The sequence below is a fragment of the Lepisosteus oculatus genome, chromosome 12, assembly GCF_040954835.1.
Source record: "Lepisosteus oculatus isolate fLepOcu1 chromosome 12, fLepOcu1.hap2, whole genome shotgun sequence".
Taxonomy (NCBI): domain Eukaryota; kingdom Metazoa; phylum Chordata; class Actinopteri; order Semionotiformes; family Lepisosteidae; genus Lepisosteus; species Lepisosteus oculatus.
Window position 1 is genome coordinate 4,053,611 of NC_090707.1, and position 15,801 is coordinate 4,069,411.

A 15,801-nucleotide genomic window follows, 5' to 3' on the forward strand; every position below is an offset into this window, starting at 1 on the left:
CAGATGTTTTATACATCTGTATATAGTTGTATCTGTTGTAGATGTTTAAGAGATGTCAGTGAGTGCATGATGAAAGAATTGTGTAATGAGATTTAAAGACCTTGTTCTTACCTCTAGAGTATAAAAAGTAATAAATTACTTAAAACAGCTAGTAGTGGAGTATGCTGTGGATGGGCACTGACACAGAGTCCTTACAAGATTGACAAAGATGCTGACTGAAGGATACCTTTGAAATGGTAATCTGACTTCTGATATCATGGCCTTTTATAGTTTAATGAAGAGCTTGGTGGCCTGCCATGATATAGTAATAGTCATTAATTGTTTATTAGAGCAGTGGGTGAAATGGGACATCTAGTACTCACACTTATTATACCCAGAAATGAATCTTTCAAAACTTTTTTTTTAACTGTTCAGTAAAATTCTGTTTTTGTTTGTACACGATCTTTTAATAAAGACAATTAATATGTATACATATTAGAACACTGAATTATTAGTCATACTTGGTGACAGATCAGAGAATCATGCAGGAAGGTCTAATTATTTTTCATTTGTGTACATGGAGGGGCATTAATTACTGCTTGCATGTCATTCTTTATCTGCATCTAATGATCACTGTTTACTTGCTTCAGGATTCCCAGCACCTCTGGATCTACATCAGTTGTAATTATACTGTATGTGTGTAGCTTTCGGACACAGTGCTCAGAAATCGGGATGCAGTGGTGCAATTGCCAAAAATTAAAAGTAATAACGAGCGGCTGTAAGCTTTGTTTTTTAAGTGCTGTTTTTTTATACAAATCTAAAGCTACGTTTCCTTTTTTCTACAGAACTTGTGCTTGTCCAGTAAGAGTAAAAAAAAAACAGAGAGAATGCATGTTTAAGAGATGTCAGTGAGTGCATGATGAAAGAATTGTATAATAGGATTTAAAGACCTTGTTCTTACCTCCAGAGTATAAAAAGTAATAAATTACTTAAAACAGCTAGTAGTGGAGTGGACTGTTGGTGAGTGACATGTAGTCCATATGAGATTGATAAAGATGCTGACTGAAGAATACCTTTGAAATGGTAATCTGACTTCTGATATCATGGACTTTTGTAGTTTAATGAAGAGCTTGGTGGCCTGCCATGATATAGTAATAGTCATTAATTGTTTATTAGAGCAGTGGGTGAAATGGGACATCTGTTACCCACACAGGCTACTTATTCCCAAACAATCTTGCAATTTTTCTGGGTGAAATATACTGAAGCGTGAATAAAATGCAACACGAATGGATTTAATCCAGTGCTATAAACATAGATTTTAAAAAGCATGACAGGAAACATGAACATAATTACAGATAAAAGAAAGACAGTAAGTTTTTAGCATTAAATAATACTTAATATCAGAATGAAAGCATTCCAAGGCTGCTATGGGGAATAATCCAGTTGATCACTGATTGTGGCCGTGTTGAAGCACAGACCTGATCAGCCTCTGGACAGACGGCTGTGGGATGTTCTGCTACTCGTCCTGTGCAGCTGCAGACAGCTGGGGAACGTTGCCCAGTCATACTTGTCCCCTCTCAGCAGCGTTAGAGAGCTGGTCCCGGGTGTTCTTGGAAGTTATGCCTCTGCCAAATCATTTCTGTAGGGTCAGAAGCGCTGTTCCACTTCACCAATGATTTGCTGAGCAGTGAGGAAACTCTCAGTCTGCAGCAAACGGACTCTTGTGGTAAAGGAGTTTTCTCTGGTTGGTTTGGACAAAGCAACAGTCAGCATTCTGTCCACAGACAACCTTCCTAAAGGTCTGCCAAGAATAAAACAGCATTGAGCTGCGAATAAAATACTCTCCTCACGTTCTCCGCTGCCACTTCCACACAACATAAACATAAGAAGGTTTACAAGTGAGAGGAGGGAGTCCTGCTCATCCAGCTCGTCTGGTGGCTAGCAGCTGAGAGCTGTGAGGATCTCTTGAAGTAGCCAGGGTTTTCACTGCAACAGCATTTCTGGAAGCTTATCCCAGAGTCCCCAAAACCTCTGGTATTCTCCGACCTGTACAAAACATTGATTTGTATCACTGAGCTCTTCATCCTCTGAGAATGTTAATGATATTTAGCGCCACCCGTAGGGGAATCCTGGTCACAGCCCACCAGGGATTTGACCCACACTCGCACCTTTTGACATCTGGATGGTAGAGCCCAGCCTCTACCAGTTGAGCCACTCAGAAGGTCCCCGTTATGTCTCCTGGGTTTCATGGTTTCTCGTGTTGTAGCTGAACATCTCATTTCTGGGCAGCTGCTCTTGCAGTCAGGCTGCCTTCAGCCCTGAAGACCGTGTCTCGTACAGGGACACCGTGTCTTTACAGTAATGCGGTTTACACCTCTTCTTATTCACTCACTCCAGACAGTTCTAACTCAATTCAGAAAGAAAACATTGAGCACCTAGCATTTAAAGAGATCCCAAGACGTGAGCTCAGTACTTCGTCGTCCTAAGGAACAATGATACTCCAACCTATTTGTTCCTTGTTTAAGATATGATATGAATATATGAATGAAGATATGAATGAATGAATGCTTTGGATATAAAAAAAGTCTGTGAAGTAATGCTTTAATTTGTTCAATAGATTTGCAAAGGTAAATGATTCTATACTCACAAGTTAATATCTGAATCAATTGTATTGAAAATGTAAGTCAGTTTTTCATTCTAACTTACAATAATGGAGATTCTTGTTGTTCTTAATAAATACCATTTTATAGGACTCAAAAAGATATTGAATGATTATTGGTTGAAATAAAGAAGTAGTTGAATGGCATGAATTATATTATTTTTAGAAAGTTAGCTTTTGTTGTGCTTAATTCTTGGGAGATTGTTTTTGTCTCAAGATATGTCAAACCATTTTCACCTGTGGAGTGTTGCAGAATTTTTTAGGGTTGTTTATTTTGCATGTTATGTTCAAGGTAACAGTTTCTCATGGGGAAAGAGAGAACTGTGGTCCACTTAGAGAGCAGTGTGCGACAATGCATGTAATAAGTGGGAAAGTTAAATAGGACGTCCTACTTTTGAATCACATTGGAGTGGCATTAATCCTTTTTAATGATGACAGTTTCCACCCAAGTCTGCAATTTCTCATAATTATCTTACTCATGAATTTCAACTATAATTATCATTTTTAATAGACAACAGGCCCCGACATCCCTGTTTTCTTGTAAATAAAATGTACTTTAATTTGAAGTTCAGAAAAAAAAAACTTAGCCAGACTGAAGTCTTGGTTTGGTGAAATAAAGGCCCTAGCAATGTGTTCTGTAATAAGGAAATGTAGGGAAGACTTCAGTGTGCTTGTTGTGCAGTGAGGCTGTGTTATGTGCATTGAGGTGTTACCGAAACATGGAATTTAAGGAAAAAAAGTTAAAATTCAGTAGGAATTATTTTTGTTGTCGTCTGTTTTAAATTCTGTATATACTGTAGCAGTTCCTTTTCGCCCAAAAGAGACTTTAATGCCGAGAAAGAAAAGCAGCTGTGAAACATTGTTTTCTCATCCCAAAGCATGTGGAAGTAACATGTTAGCTGCCATTTAAAAAAAAAGAATCCCAAAGAATGTAGGTAATCTGTGGGATTCTGCAATTGATTTACAGGAATCAGTAATATACATTCAGTGAGCTTTGCATGCTATTGCACTAATCAGAAAAAGAAAGATCAACATGTTTTAATCATATGTCTGAACATGCCAGGTGCCAAGGCTTTAAAATAGACTTTTGAACCTTCAGTGTCTGAGGAAAGAGCCCTTTATATCAGTTTCAAAACACTTAAATTTAAAAGGCTTTACTGAAAACTTTGTGCTAGTGTACTGCAGTATGATACATTTCTAGAGTGCTACTTCTTCATTGGAGTTTGACAGTCTTGCTTTAAAGTTTATGGAAGCACCTCTCCACATTCACGGCCTGCATTCCACTTCCTTATGGTTTTTACTGTCAAACTGGCAAAGGTTTTACGGTATGAAACTGTCTGTGATATAGATAGCATGGGAGTCTGTCTGTCAAGTACTCGGTGCTAAAGGCAAGCAGCCTGTTCTGTTTTTCATTACAGGGGATGTGTAGGAGACTTATGCAATTGCGTGTTGAGATGAAGGGGGTCACAGCAAACATCTGACCCAGGCCAGTTTCACCCCGGCATGTGCAGCACACCTAGGGGAGAGATTAGAGCAGAGGGTAACTTCATGTGTTTGTTTGTTTTTTAATGGAGTTTTAAAATGTCAAAAATTCTCTTTTCTTTCTGGCAAATATGTGGAAAGAACATTCAATAAACTGTATTTTTGTTTCTAAAATGTATTTTGTAAAGTGTCTTCAAAAACAATTATGTCAATGCACTGTACTCCTTCTGTAGAAGTATATCCATATTCAGAAGTACTAAACTATAGCTGACTTAACCATATATTCCAAATATATTAACTTTATTTGGAAAGATACGTACAGTCTTTTTCTTTTAGCATAAGAATTCTTACAGATGAGAGGAGGCCATTCAGCCCATGTAGTATGCAGCTTACGTAGTTAAGCAGTTAATTCATGCTGGGATTATACAGCTGTTTCTTGACAGAAACCAGGCTATCGGCTTCAACAACATGGCTGGTCTGCTTGTTCCACTCTCCCACAGCCCTTTGAGTAAAGAAGTGCCTCCTGTTCTCATTTTTAAATGCACCTCCAAATAGTTTACTTGTGCCCTCTGGTTTGTGTGGCACGTCATTCTGAAGAAATCAGTATTATTGCCCTAGAGGAATTTGAATACTTGTATAAATTAATCAGAATAATCTTTTCAATTCAAGACTAAAAAAGATCAGTTCCTTTAGCCTGTCAGTGTAAGACATTTAAGCTCTGGAATGTTTCTGGTGGCTCTTCTCCGGACTGGTAACCAAACTCATACATACCTGTAGTATTCAGAATGAGGCCTTACAAGTGCATTATACAATTTTAACATAGCATCTCTCCATTTAAATTTTGTGCTTTCAACTACAGTATATATCATAACATTTTGTTTTTAATTGCTTTGCCAACTTACTGTGTGCGTTACTTTCTTGTTCAGAGTTTCGGCTAGCAGCTGGATGATAATTGTGAACCCTTCGGCTTGTTCACACAACAGAACCTAATCATCACCATTTTAGCTCCTACTGGCTGATTGCAAAGCTGTGAAACACAATACTCTGGTAGGACAGGACATACAGTAAAAACCAGAAGGCATTTAATACGCACAGCAGTGAGTGTCGACTAATCAATATAATTTCAAGTGCAGCCTGTGTCATTTTGACAATTGATTATTTCTCTAGACAGAAAAAGAAGAAAAAAGACACCAACCAAGACCTTGCTGATGTTTATTGGAACATCACAATCTGGTTTTGTCTAACAGCATCTCCAGAAATGCACATGCACCACTTAATAACATCATCTTAATGGAAAGCGTCTGCCTGAAGATGTAGACAGTGTAATCAGTTCCTACAATAATGCGCATTATTATTCGGCTTAAGCCCGGAGATAGGTGAACATGTGGGATAGGCTGAAGGAAAATGACTGCCTGCTGAAGTGGCAAAGTCCTTGACCTCAGGAAATATGGCAGCAGGTCTAAGCTCTTCACAGCCATTGTTAATATACAGCCCTGTTAGAGTAGTTTATTGTCAGCATGTAGTTTACAATTGGCTCTGGAATTCTGTCACTTCAGTCATGCCCACCGCGGTGAAAACCAGCCTGCTCTATTAAGTCATTGCTATTTTACATTCCTGTCCACTGTTATTTATTTGCAACAATTTCCTCTCTATCAAAGGACACAGCTAATGCAGAGTTTTAATATGTTATTTACACATAAAAACAAGCTATTTACAGCTCTGTATTTGCAGAAAGGAGAATGAATGGGGTGCTGCTTCCTCCGATCTGTTATATCACAGTTTAACAATCTGGATTGCTAATAGAACCATTTATCATGGGGCAGTCATTTATTTTGTGTTAGCAGGCAGGGTCCTGTTCCCAATGGTCTATGGAAATGGAGTGCATATAATGAACTCAAGTAAGTCACTTTGTTTAAAAGTGAAAACAATGTTAGAGTCAATTAAAACGGGACCAGGTGCACGCTGTCTTCCTTTTATCTTTTACAGCTGTATGAAATCCCCCCTTTTATATATTCCGTCTTTTCCCATTGCTTTCCTTTTTTGAGGAGGGTGTGAACTGTGCCGCGGAACCGGGACCGTCTAGAACTCTTCCCTGTCGGATCGCACTGATGGGCTGCTAGCTATTTAAAGAGCAGCCAAACACACATGGACTCTCGTGGTGTTAATTAATTCAAATGGGAGCCTTTATTTCTTCTGACAGCGTGCATCTGTCTGACTGGACAGGGTGTAACTGAAAGCCTTGTGGTGGTGCACACTGATACATTTCACAGCGTAAAGGACTTACAAAAATGTTTTATTCAGCCTTTTGAAGACAAAATAAAAGGATTTGTGTTGAATGTCTGCCATTTCAGGCAATAGGGCCGTCGTGCATTTTTGTCTGAATTAAAACAATTCTGTCAACTGCAAAAGTACCTGGGAAGCAGAATATATTTTTATCTAAACTTCTCAATGTCCAGGCCTCTTGCAGAGGCAGCATCACAGCTGTGCAGGTAGCAATATTATCACTTATATTTCCCCTGTGTTTTTAAATAGGTGATTTCCAGGAGATCAAGAAGGAAAAGGAACAGTAACATGTATACAGTATTTCTCTGTTTTTATTAGAATAAGTGGGGGAGTCTTCTTAAGTTAGATAAAGGGTTAATATTTTATTCTTCCCCTTCTTTCCCAGCAACTAAAATAGGCCAGTGGAGCTGTGTTAGTAATGATTTGATTAACTAGGTTTAGTGGCCCATCACATACATCTTGCTGAAAGTGAGTTTGTCATGCGGTGGTAGATTGATGTTGTGCAGTAAGCGCCGTTGCTTTCTAGAGACAAATTTCAGCTGAGTTTGGCGTTCTCTCCAGGGGGATGCAAGGTACTTAGCACCTCCCAGTCTGCCCCCAGGACAGAGTGAGAGACCTGAACAGGCTTTATGTTTTAGAGGAAGGGGAGAAAATGGAAAAGGGGATCTTTCACTGTCAGTCTCCTGCTTTCAAGGGTGCAAAGTGACCACACTTGTATAAAGAGGAATACTGTAGGATATTTCTATTGACAAGGCTGGAGCTCTCTGTGAAAACTGTGACTAGTAATCATTGGTGCATAACTGTATCTGTGCTGTAAAATGCTGACGTAACCAACAGTTTGCATTAAGTCGTTATTATGAATAGAATTGAATGTGCTGAAAGATGCTTGTGGTCCGTGCACAAGCTTCCTCCTACAATGAACTGGCTGTGCTATGTGTGTTCCCAGCTACTCCACCAATAGCAGGACAGTCTGTTCCTTGCATCAGATTCGATGCCTGGACAATTACAGTGTGAGCAGATGGATGGAGAAGGGACAGTCTGTGTAAATAGATTTTTAAGAGGAGTGAGTTAGCGATAAGGACAGTTTCTTTATCACTCTGATGAAGTCCTCTCAGTGACAGAAAATAATTGATAGGGTTTTGATACACAGCTACACAGCTGCACACGAAAAGCACAGGGAGTGCTCTCGGGGTCAGACGGTGGCAGAGAAAAATGTTCCCAAAAAAGCTCTGCATCCACCATACACTGTACAAGGACTGGGACTAATCTTCCTGAGAACAGATTTTTTTTTCCTCAATGAGGCCTCTCTCCGCCAAGTTCTGCACGCTGTGGAGAATAAGGCTGTACTTCTCTCAAAGTCAATGACTCTGAGGGGGGTGGGGGGTATTTATAGTCCGATAAGCCATTAGGAAATATTAGGAAAACAATAACAAATACAAAAAGGCACTCAGTCAAATGAGGGTTAGTAGAGCTGTAATGTTGGAAAAGTGATGCTTCCCTTTCAAACAAAGAAGATAAATTTAACAAGGTAGTGCAGTTCAGAATATGTATAAATCCTTGTTGTAATTATTGTGCAATATATTATTACACTTTCCAGTAAATACCAGTAGCACAAAATAAGTGAACTGTTTTAGTAGCTGCTATTTTTTAATATCTACTTTTCTGCTGTTTTGGTGTATTTACGTCTTTGTCAAAACAAATTGTGTAAAGGTTCCTTACTATGCAGCTATACACTTGTGTTGATTAAAAATATGTAGTGTCCATAAAGTTATTTTTGATATTGCTTAATTTGTGAAATTCTCCTTATTATTGGTATACATTTCTTTATTATTGGTATACATTAATTCTATAGACCACATCATTTTTTTCTTAGAAACAGCAAGACCAAGCATCAACCTTTTATTTGCTGCTGTACTCTTATACATACTGTACGCTACTTTGAAAAGTCTTAAACACTTTAATCCTGATAGGTATGCACATTGTAGTATATAAACTTGTTTTTAACTCTATGGATGTCTAGGGAGAAACACCTGACAATAAGTCAGTTATATCTGAATTGTAAAAAGGATTAGGTACTACAACACTTCATACTAGCTATTCAAGAATAGTTTACTTTTAGGAACTGAGATCTGTTTTTTGAAGAATGAGATCAGTGTGGCTTAAAGATTGTTAAATGACGGGCTGGGTTTCTTCTCGCCTTAAGCAGGTTGTGGAAGCACCAGTCAAAGTTGTTGTAATAGTCAAAAAGAGTCAGTTGTTGATGTTTGCAACATCTCTATTTTTTAACACTTTTGCTCAAAAGTGTGTGTCTATATGCTGAAAGGCCGCAAATGCTATTAGTTTTTAATACTCATTTGTAGCAGTTTTTAATGCCTCTCAGTGGATATATAATTATAAATATACATTAAAGAACACACGCACACACAGAAGAGGGTGTGCTGGTCGTTTCACAGACGTGTCTTCCCTGTAGGTATTCATGGGGGAAATCATTAATTCTATAGACTATCAAATGTTTCATGTCAGTGTATCAATAAATGTCTGTATGAATGGATACTTGAGAACTGTGCTGATTACAGGAAGGCCTATTGACTGAGATGATCTTCCCATCATTAGTACTGCCACACTGTATCTGGAACTGGCTCCTGTCCTGTAACAGGGAGAGAGAGTGTTCCATCTTCCCCACATGGAAACACTCATGAAGCAAGAAATAATATGAGTAATAGGATTCATGCTTATATTAATTTATGCGGCTTTATAAACATTTAGGTTGACAGCTTTCCAAGATGCCCCTTTCTATTCATCTTGGATTTCACTGGCAAACATGACAAGGTTTTTAAGAGGGACGCACAGAAAAATCAGAGCAAAGTTTTCTTCTTAACTCTTTATTTTTAGGTGGCTGATTGCAGCATAAAGTCAAACTGAAAGTCATTGAAGAGCACAGGCTTTAAGGGGAAGTGGCCTAGATACTGCCACTTAAAAAGAGTCACCTGGGTTTTAATTTTTTGAAGTGAGTTTTTAAAAAAAGCAGGGTGTTGTTTTAAACATTTTAGTTATCGAGTGACAGTTTACAGAACTGGTGTATGTAAGGAGATAAGATTATTCTTTTTTTTAAATTAAAAAAGTTGCTTTATGCTAAATGAAGGAGTGTTAAGCCATTAAATGCTATAGCTGTGAAGTAAAATTAGATAAAAATGTTTACTTTTCATTATTTCCCCCAACAAAACGAGCACCTCTTTTCAGACAGAATAATTGTATTAAATTTGGATTAGGAACATTATATTCAATTGTCCTGTTGGGTATGGTGATGTGTAGTTTTCAAGCGCACATTGCAAAGTATAAAAAAATGCAGTGAGGACTTATTGTATCTCTCGTTCTTCTGGCAAACAAGTTGCATTTTGTTCATTCAAAATCAGTGAAACAGAAATGCCTTTGAATGTCCAGGACATGCACGATTCCAAAATGTGGATCGCATGACAATAAAATACAAGGAATGTTATCTTTTGCTGTTGGAACTTTCTGGTGAGACTTCAACGCTATGAGTAAGGAAATAATAAAGTAAGCTTTGGGCAATGTCTGAACCATAAATCTCCGAAAACCGGGGGCAATCGTATCTACAGGGCCCAAAAACAACATGTGACATCCTAACGATTTATGAGCACTGTGAGAAAAGCAGAATGCCTTACAAAGATGTTCTGGGACTGGCTAAATGGCTTCCTTCCATATTTTTTTCAACGAACAAAATCTCTTCCCATTGCGTCATGCTGCTCTGGCTCATTTTGGGCTTTGGAAGTTAACCTTGAATTCATTGATAGGCTGAAAGACAGCACTGTGGTGGTGTTCGTGTGGGCTGTTTCCTTGCTCACCCTTTACAGTTCCATATGACTCCAGGTTTGCTCAGTCTTAGGTTGCGGAATAAGAAAGATGGGAGTCTGGGATGTCTGAGTGCCAGGAATCACCATATGGGGCATTGGTTGTTAGTACAAGTTACAGTCTTTGACAATGTTAGTTTACAGTCTGATGTTTCAACAACCGGCCTTGTGAAGTTAAAAAAGAAATGAGAGTGGCATATCACAGTAAAAGAATATATGTACGTTTAAGAACTGTGTACCTCTATGTGTTACTTACTGTACACACAAATAGCGCTCATTGTGTCGTACCCATGTTTTTTAATGAGGTATAGAGGACATGTATTTTTTCCAAGATTATGAAAAAACGTAAAGTGTGTATCATTGTAAGATGTGATGCAATGGTCAATGTGATGCAGTTCATCCGTGACAAGACGTGCATGCCTGGAGTAATCAAAGCATTAAATTAGCTTCACGAAAATAGAAAGGACAATATACAGCCTGATGCACCATATTGAGCATGTCTTCCCAAGCACAATTAAAATTAACTGGCTGTGTCTTTTATTGTGTGCAAAAGAATGTAAACACGTTCTGCAGGTCTTTGATATAAACTGTGGCGAAGAAGGAAAAACGTTTTGCTCTGATTTACTTGCACTAATATTTAATTTTCTCGCTTGCTGTGATTGCTTAACATGTATAAAGTGAACCGGAATGCAGATTATGTCAGGATAGAACTTTCAGAGGCTCCCCTTCACTGCTGCTAGTGTGTGTCTTGGGTTTGAAGAACTTTATTATTTGCTAGAACTTGAAACATTAAAAAATGAGCAGTAAACATTAAAAGAAGTTTAGAGATTCTATTTTTCCTTGCAATCCAACTGCTGAATCTGGCAGAGTTAAGTATGTTGTGGCTTCGCTACATTCAGCAAGAAAATTGATTCCCGTCGACTGCAAAAATCCCCTCAGGGACTTCATTTGCCAGTAATTACAGATCTAAGCTTGTATTAGTAATACAGTCTACCCTACAGTATTGTTTATCAGCAATTAACTTAATTATTGAGAACTGGAAACAACAGCTTTCCAAAGCTAGCCAATTACCATCACCTGTACCAAAACGCATTATGCTGAAAGCCATTTTCAATACTGGCAAATGATATAATCTTGATAAAATAACATACTTAAAAACGTAATAGCAAAAATTGGTTTTAATTATTACGTCTGCAATCAAACACAATGTAGCTGCTTTGAAAGCAGTGTGAAGCGGAGATCTTGAAAAGTTACAATGCTTCCCACAGACTTGACGTTACTGTGCAATTAGTGAGTTGTGTGGTGCTTGGTTTTAAAGTAGATGGAAGGGTGCTGACCCCAGCAGTCTTCACTGGAAACTCTCCAAGTCAGGGCCAGACGCTGGCTGAGAGAGCAAGCATCCAGCAGAATAAGCAAGAAATGTTTAAAGTTTAAAAACACGTGACCTAGAACAACAAATGAAAGTGTTTATCCACAAATATCCTATTGTTCTACAGTATGTGAGGTTTATAAAACGTATTTTTAGCCATATTCTTTCACTCTAAGATTTGTCTTCAGAGGTTAATCTAAGCAAAGGCAACAAACTAAAGACTGCTTGTAGCCTGTTAAACCCTGTACTGTACACCTCGTCCTTTAGTACCGTAATTAGCATTTTACTCTGCTAGTAAGTACAGTATAATTACTCATTTATTTCCAAATAGGCCCATATAATGTTTAGCAATGCTTCAAGAAACAAATGAGCGGCATTTAAAAACTAAACTTACGGAAAATTTCAACCCTAGGATTTGACAAAAGGATTCACTGAAGGTAGAGGATGGGAACAGAAAGTAAAATGGGTACTTAACTGCCAAACCATGCATATTCAATAAGACCCTTTCATAGACTCGCAAGTTGATTTTTTTATGCCAGTTTTTTTTTCTTTATGTGAGATGAGCACACCGAGAGAATTTTGACAAAGGCCATTTAGTCTCGCATTCTTAGACATTAAAACTGTCTTAGGTAAGGTATTGCTTGTTAATTAATGGTAACACGTTCTTGGATTTATAAAGTACTTTTCATCCCAAATAATTCCAAAATGCATCAGGTGTGGAATTCATTGATCCAGGCACAACCTGGGTGACATGTGGTAGACATTGTGCGCTAGCATTCGCAGCAGGTCAGGTGTAGGTGTGAGAAATTACTTCACCAGCTGAGTTAAGGGGGGACTTTATTTAGGCAAGATTTTGCAAGCCCAGAGCAGACTTTAGACAGTACACTGGGATTTACACATCTCCTGTGATGCACAGTGCCCATGAGTTCTTTAATAACTAAGCAGTCAGGGCTTTTGTCTTATGTCTCATTTAAAGGACAGCACTTCCTATGGTGCTGTTCCCTGACATGGGAGATTGGATTGCCGGTACGAACAGCGCTTATAGTAGTTCTCCGATCCCAGCACTAACTGGACCCGGTCCTGCTTAGCATGAGCTTTGACAAGATCAGGCTAAATGGCAGTGTTTACATTGACCATTTGTTTTGTTTTTTCAGAGAAAAAAAACCCAAGCAAATAGCTTCTACATTATACAGTTAGTGATTTCAAGAAATCGAGTACTGGACAGCTGAGAGAACATGTTCGGTCTGTAACCGAACTTGTAAACCTGAAACAACAAGCCTGGTTGATCTGGGTGTACACACATTTGTCTTGTCAGCCATCATTAATGAGAAGGGTTCATTCCAGCAGGACTCTGGACAATGCAGTGACAGATTACTATAATAATACCACACCCACCTTAGTAGATCAACTAAGCACTGCCTCTCTTTCAGCTTAGTGCCTGTTCTCTCATTGTGGGCTAGGGCCTGATCTAAACACTCTTAAAGAGATTCAGATTTAAACTCCTCATATATCCAGGCGATTATGGTGTCATCTTTGGCTCATTGTACGCTAGCTGCACAGGGGTATCATTACACAATGACAAACCATTGCTCACAGCATCTCCAGGCCTGGTAAAAGTTTATAGGTAGACATTTTGAACCCACATGCACTTAGAAGGATTTTGTAAGAGCATGCCATGTGCTTACTTTGTAACTTCTGTGTGGCCTACAAGCGGTTTCGGAGACTAAGCCAGAAACCAATAATCTCTCCTTTAGGAAATTCAGAAAGTATGTACTTTCCAAAAATATGAGATTGAAGCAACATTTTTCCTTCCTGACAAGACTTTTCATGTGATGCCAAATACTTTAACAGCGCTGGCCATTGTTTGCGGTTTTATTATGGACTTGTAATGATAATTCAGTATACCTAGTGTCCTATAAGCACACATACTAAATAAATTAATATTATAATTAGATAAAAATTAGATCAGTGGATAAACATAGGATTCTCTGTTCAATACGTCTTAGTAGCTGTTAACATCTACACATATACTGTTAGATCTCCCTTAAGGCCAGCATCAATGCAAGGTAAATGATAGGATCTGTTGCAAAGAAATATGGTTTAAACTGAGTTTTACCGCAAATGAAAAGGTGCATGGCAGTGTGAACTAAAACCCAATATTATTATGCAGGCCCTTTTATGTGGTTGGGTAACTCCTTGCAATGCAAAATATGTGTGCGCATTCTTGGCAACAGCTACAAAGATCTGTGGGGATGTCCTGTTGCTGCAGATAGAGACTTGTCCTGCACTACAAATCTGACTTTGTTGACTCCCTGCCAAACAAGCCAACATCTGTCTCTCCTGTTTGTAGGACCCTAGAGCTCCATGCACAAAGTAATACAACCTCCTTGCTTTTTTCTGATCTATGCTTGAGAGAATTTAAATAAAAACAGAACATGATTTAATGAGCTAGGCATTGTTTAACATGCTGAGACATGGAATGGCAAAATATGTCCATATAAAAAAGAAGTACCTGCGCAATGCTGTAAGAGTTTTATAAGATATTCCCTCAATAGTGATGTACAAATCTACAATGTTTTTCTGTTTCCAACTAATCTACAGACTCCACCTCAGGACTGCTGTGTTTTTTCTCAAGGGTCTTTGTAACTACAAATGGGATTTGATTTAGTGTTCAGGAAGTACAGCCTCTTGTTTGAACAAAAAAGGCCTGAAGGGTGTTATTTTATTCCTTGCTCAGAGCTCTCTCCAAGCAGACAGATGCAGTTGTCTCATTACATTAGATACTAGGAAAAACTTTTGAAGGCGGGATTTAGATTAATATAAATGAGAGGTTTGAGGTAACATGGAGCACTTAGCTGTTGCATAGTTTTTCTAAAATATTGTTATAAGATCCAGACAGGGACTTCATTATTCCTAATTGTGTCAATATGTGGGCCAGCACAAAAGTCAGGGCAATGAATGGGCATGTCTGAGAAAAAAATGTTGCAGAGTGAAAAGCTTAAATTCTGGTGTTATTTTTCAGATTTGCTATTCACATGGGGAGTACAGCACAGTGGTGGAGTTATTAACAATCAGGTTTAAGATCCAGGGCTTGTTTCCAGCATGGGTATCCTTCAGTGTGGAGTTTGCATGTTCTCATCAGCCGACATGGGGTTTCTCCTGGTGTTCCTAGATTAATTGCCCTTGTGTGGTCCTGACTAGATTTCCATGCTTCTTGGGCAGAAGGCTGGCCAAGCCAGTACTGTAGAGTACTGCAGTGGGCAGGGGCTCTGGACTCCCAATGGAAAGGTCAGGGGCTCAAATCCACGGAAGAGGGCTACTGTTCCAAACTTGAGCAAGGTACTTCAGGTGGTGTCAGTATAATACACAGCTGTATAAATGCATGCAAATGTTCGTTGCTCTTGATAAAATCATCCAACTAAATGAATGCTTAATATTCACAAAGCTCACTTGCCATGTGGCACTTTTTTAGCTTCTGTCCAGTCTCTTTAAACATACGCAGTTGCTGAATGCATAACTTTGGCGACTGCCATTTGTCTCATTAAAATTTTTAGGAGGAAAAGCTTTCTAAATCCCCATTATTCAGCCCAGCACAATTGTGGTTAAAAGAAAGATTAAGCCGGTGCTGAGATTCCCATGACACAAAAGACTCCTTTTATTTTGCATGAGAACTGGGGGAGAAACAATTGAACTGTAATGTTTTAGTTCAATTTCAACAAAACAATAATTTTGGGTTTACTCGTTTTAAGAGAGCTTATGCAATATTCTCTTGGAAAGGGCACAATCCCTTAATTAATTTTAATAAGTCTGTCTGTATCCTCTGACATATAATAGATGTCTGTTTCCAAAAGGCAGCACTTGCTTCTACCTGAGGCTTGTTATTAAACATCCTGCCCTTGCTTGGGAGCTGAGATACAGTATGTTTTCACAGGAAATTTCTCACAGTTGTTAGTGACAGCGTGGTAATTTGCGTATAGAGGGATGGGCTTTGGTCTTCCCTGAAGTCGGGACTAATTTTTGTTGCCTCCGGAAGCTCTGATGTCTCCTGAATCAACCATGATACCAGATCCAGAAACCTCCCAGCCACTAGTCCATCTCACCTAGACTGCATAACCAGCAGCACAGAATCACGCAAACAGGGCTGCCTTCAATGTCAGATT

At 38.7% G+C, this 15,801-nt stretch overlaps 1 protein-coding gene across 2 annotated transcripts in view; it reads left to right on the forward strand.

Moving 5' to 3' along the window:
- The window catches only part of gli2a (GLI family zinc finger 2a), a 104,087-nt gene that overhangs the window by 23,638 nt on the left and 64,648 nt on the right, over positions 1–15,801 (forward strand). The window lies entirely within an intron of this gene.